Source organism: Lolium rigidum, chromosome 1 (genome assembly GCF_022539505.1).
Source record: "Lolium rigidum isolate FL_2022 chromosome 1, APGP_CSIRO_Lrig_0.1, whole genome shotgun sequence".
In the NCBI taxonomy this organism is placed as follows: Eukaryota; Viridiplantae; Streptophyta; class Magnoliopsida; order Poales; family Poaceae; genus Lolium; species Lolium rigidum.
In genome coordinates, this window is record NC_061508.1 from 133,006,543 (window position 1) to 133,012,088 (window position 5,546).

The window sequence follows — 5,546 nt, forward strand, 5'->3', positions numbered from 1 at the left end:
CTTGCTAAATTTGGTTTGCATATTTGGTCTCTCTAAAGTCTAGATAATTTCTAGTATTGAGTTTTGAACAACAAGGAAGATGGTGTAGAGTCTTATAATGTTTACAATATGTCTTTTATGTGAGTTTTTCTGCACCGGTTCATCCTTGTGTTTGTTTCAAATAACCTTGCTAGCCTAAACCTTGTATCGAGAGGGAATACTTCTCATGCATCCAAAATCCTTGAGCCAACCACTATGCCATTTGTGTCCACCATACCTACCTACTACATGGTATTTCTCCGCCATTCCAAAGTAAATTGCTTGAGTGCTACCTTTAAAATTTCCATTCTTTACCTTTGCAATATATAGCTCATGGGACAAATAGCTTAAAAACTATTGTGGTATTGAATATGTACTTATGCACTTTATCTCTTATTAAGTTGCTTGTTGTGCGATAACCATGCTTACGGGGACGCCATCAACTACTCTTTGTTGAATATCATGTGAGTTGCTATGCATGTCCGTCTTGTACGAAGTAAGAGAGATCTACCACTTTAATGGTTAGAGCATGCATATTGTTAGAGAAGAACATTGGGCCGCTAACTAAAGCCATGAATCATGGTGGAAGTTTCGAGTTTTGGACATATATCCTCAATCTCATATGAGAACACTAATTGTTGCTACATGCTTATGCATTAAAGAGGAGTCCATTATCTGTTGTCCATGTTGTCCCGGTATGGATGTCTAAGTTGAGAATAATCAAAAGCGAGAAATCCAAAATGCGAGCTTTCTCCTTAGACCTTTGTACGGGCGGCATGGAGGTACCCCTTTGTGACACTTGGTTAAAACATGTGTATTGCGATGATCCCGGTAGTCCAAGCTAATTAGGACAAGGTGCGGGCACTATTAGTATACTATGCATGAGGCTTGCAACTTGTAAGATATAATTTACATGATACATGTGCTTTATTACTACCGTTGACAAAATTGTTTCTTGTTTTCAAAATAAAAGCTCTAGCACAAATATAGCAATCAATGCTTTCCTCTGCGAAGGACCTTTCTTTTACTTTTATGTTGAGTCAGTTCACCTATTTCTCTCCACCTCGAGAAGCAAACACTTGTGTCAACTGTGCATTGATTCCTACATACTTGCATATTGCACTTGTTATATTACTCTATATTGACAATTATCCATGAGATATACATGTTACAAGTTGAAAGCAACCGCTGAAACTTAATCTTCTTTTGTGTTGCTTCAATACCTTTACTTTGATTTATTGCTTTATGAGTTAACTCTTATGCAAGACTTATTGATGCTTGTCTTTAAGTACTATTCATGAAAAGTCTTTGCTTTATGATTCGAGTTGTTTACTCATGTCATTACCATTGTTTTGATCGCTGCATTCATTACATATGTTTACAATAGTATGATCAAGGTTATGATGGCATGTCACTCCGGAAATTATCTTTGTTATCGTTTACCGCTCGGGACGAGCGAGAACTAAGCTTGGGGATGCTGATACGTCTCCGACGTATCGATAATTTCTTATGTTCCATGCCACATTATTGATGATATCTACATGTTTTATACACATTATATGTCGTATTTATGCATTTTCCGGCACTAACCTATTAACGAGATGCCGAAGAGCCGATTCTTTGTTTTCTCGCTGTTTTTGGTTTCAGAAATCCTACAAAGGAAATATTCTCGGAATTGGACGAAATCAACGCCCGGGGTCCTATTTTGCCACGAATCTTCCGGAAGACCGAAGATGTAACGAAGTGGGGCGACGAGGCGGCGACACGCCGGGCGGCGCGGCTCGGGCCACGGCCGCGCGGCCTCGTCGTGTGGGCCCCTCGCGTCGCCCCTTTACCTGCCCTTCCGCCTACAAATAGCCTTCGTCGCGAAACCCCCGGTACCGAGAGCCACGATACGTAAAACCTTGCCGAGACGCCGCCGCCGCCAATCCCATCTCGGGGGATTCGGAGATCACCTCCGGCACCTGCCGGAGAGGGGATTCATCTCCCGGAGGACTCTTCACCGCCATGGTCGCCTCCGGAGTGATGAGTGAGTAGTTCACCCCTGGACTATGGGTCCATAGCGGTAGCTAGATGGTTGTCTTCTCCTCATGTGCTTCATTGTCGGATCTTGTGAGCTGCCTAACATGATCAAGATCATCTATACGTAATTCTATATGTTGTGTTTGTCGGGATCCGATGGATAGAGAATACTATGTTATGTTGATTATCAATCTATTACATATGTGTTGTTTATGATCTTGCATGCTCTCCGTTATTAGTAGAGGCTCCGGCCAAGTTTTTGCTCTTAACTCCAAGAGGGAGTATTTATGCTCGATAGTGGGTTCATGTCTCCAGTGAATGCGGGAGTGACAGAAACCTCTAAGGTTATGGATGTCTTGTTGCCACTAGGGATAAAATATTGATGCTATGTCCGAGGATGTAGTTATTGATTACATTACGCACCATACTTAATGCAATTGTACTGTTGTTTAGCAACTTAATGCTTGGAAGGGGTTCGGATGATAACTTCGAAGGTGGACTTTTTAGGCATAGATGCATGCTTGGATAGCGGTCTATGTACTTTGTCGTAATGCCCAATTAAATCTCACAATATTCATTATATCATGTATGTGCATTGTCATGCCCTCTCTATTTGTCAATTGCCCGACTGTAATTTGTTCACCCAACATGCTATCTTATGGGAGAGACACCTCTAGTGAACTTTGGACCCCGGTCCATTCTTTTACATCTGAAATACAATCTACTGCAATACTTGTTTTACTGTTCTTTGCAAACAATCATCATCCACACTATACATCTAATCCTTTGTTACAGCAAGCCGGTGAGATTGACAACCTCACTTTGTTTCGTTGGGGCAAAGTACTTTGGTTGTGTTGTGCGGGTTCCACGTTGGCGCCGGAATCCCTGGTGTTGCGCCGCACTACATCCCGCTGCCATCAACCTTCAACGTGCTTCTTGACTCCTCTTGGTTCGATTAAACCTTGGTTTCTTCGCGAGGAAACTTGCCGCTGTGCGCATCACACCTTCCTCTTGGGGTTCCCAACGGACGTGTCAACTACACGCATCATTCACCCCTGGACTATGGGTCCATAGCAGTAGCTAGATGGTTGTCTTCTCCTCATTGTGCTATCATTTTAGATCTTGTGAGCTGCCTATCATGATCAAGATCATCTATCTGTAATCCTTCATGTTGTGTTTGTTGGGATCCGATGAATATTGAATACTATGTCAAGTTGATTATCAATCTATCATATATGTTATTTATGTTCTTGCATGCTCTCCGTTGCTAGTAGAGGCTCCGGCCAAGTTGATACTTGTGACTCCAAGAGGGGGTATTTATGCTCGATAGTGGGTTCATGCCTCCATTAAATGCAGGACGGTGACGGAAATTTCTAAGGTTGTGGATGTCTTGTTGCCACTAGGGATAAAACATCGATGCTTTGTCTAAGGATATTTGTGTTGATTACATTACGCACCATACTTAATGCAATTGTCTGTTGTTTATAACTTAATGCTGGAGGGGTTCGGATGATAACTCTGAAGGTGGACTTTTTAGGCATAGATGCATGCTAGATAGCGGTCTATGTACTTTGTCGTAATGCCACTGATTGAATCTCATAGTACTCATCATGATATATGTATGTGCATTGTTATGCCTTCTTTATTTGTCAATTGCCCAAGCTGTAATTTGTTCACCCAACATCTGCTTATCTTATGGGAGAGACACCACTAGTGAGCTGTGGACCCCGGTCCTATTCTTTACATCTGAAATACAATCTCTTGCAATTGTTCTTTCTTGTTTTTCGCAAACAATCATCATCTTCCACACAATACGTTTAATCCTTTGTTTACGGCAAGCACTGTGAGATTGACAACCTCAGCTGTTACGTTGGGGCAAAGTTACGTGATTGTGTTGTGCGGGTTCCACGTTGGTGCGGAATCCACGGTGTTGCGCCGCACTACACTCCGCCACCAACAACCTTCAACGTGCTTCTTGGCTCCTACTGGTTCGATAAACCTTGGTTTCTTTCTGAGGGAAAACTTGCGGCTGTACGCATCACACCTTCCTCTTGGGGTTCCCAACGGACGTGTGTCTTACACGCCATCAATATGCCAAAGAGGCAATAATAAAGTGGTTATTATAATATCTTTGTGTTTATGATAAATGTTTGCATAGCATGCTATAATTGTACTAACCGAAACATTGATACATGTGTGTTATGTAAACAACAAGGAGTCCCTAGTAAGCCTCTTGTATAACTAGCTTGTTGATTAATAGATGATCATGGTTTCGTGATCATGAACATTGGATGTTATTAATAACAAGGTTACGTCATTAGTGGAATGATATAATGGACACACACCCAAATAAGCGTAGCATAAGATCAAGTCATTAAGTTCAATTTACTATAAGCTTTCGATACATAGTTGCCTAAGTCCTTCGACCATGAGATCATGTAAATCACTTACATCGGAAGGGTACTTTGATTACATCAAACGCCATTGCGTAAATGGGTGGTTATAAAGATGGGATTAAGTTTTCGGAAAGTGTGAGTTGAGGCATATGGATCAATAGTGGGATTTGTCCATCCTGATGACGGATAGATATACTCTGGGCCCTCTCGGTGGAATGTCGTCTGATTAGCTAGCAAGCATGTGATTGGATCACAAGAGATGACATACCACGGTACGAGCAAAGAGTACTTGTCGGTAACGAGGTTGAACAAGGTATGGAGATACCGATGATCGAACCTCGGACAAGTAAAATATCGCGTGACAAAGGGAATCGGCATCGTATGTAAATGGGTCAATCGATCACTAAGTTATCATTGAATATGTGGGAGCCATTATGGATCTCCAGATCCCGCTATTGGTTATTGCTCGGAGAGGAGTCTCGACCATGTCTGCATAGTTCACGAACCGTCGGGTGACGCGCTTAAGGTTCGATGTCGCATAAGTAGATTCGGAATATGAGATGGAGACCGAAGCTTGTTCGGAGTCTCGGATGGGATCCAGGACATCACGAGGAGGCCCGGAATGGTCCGGAGAATAAGATTCATATAAGGAAAGTTAATTTCTAGGTTTGGGAAAAGTTCGGGATTTTTCCGGTGAAAGACCGGGAAGGTTCTAAAAGGTTCCGGGGGTCCCACCAGTGGTCCCACGACCCTAGGAGGCCTAGCATGGGCCGAGGGGATGCTTTCTAGCCTAATGGGCCAGGGGCACATGCCCCCCAAGGCCCAGCCGGCCAAACCCCTAGGGTTTCCCCAAAACCCTAGGGGGATCAACTTGGGGCGGGGGGGGGGGAAGATTTCTCTCTTCCCCCCACTTGGCCACCGGCCCCCAACCCTAGATGGGAAAGGGGGGCCACCCCAACCGACCTGGCCCCCTATATAAAGAGGGGAGGGGGTGGCCGGCCACTTCACCCCTTGATCAAACCCTGGCCGCCTCCTCTCTCCCTCCACCATATTTCTGTTCCGGCTTGGCGAAGCCCTGCAGCTTTTCTCCTCCACCACCACCACCACGCT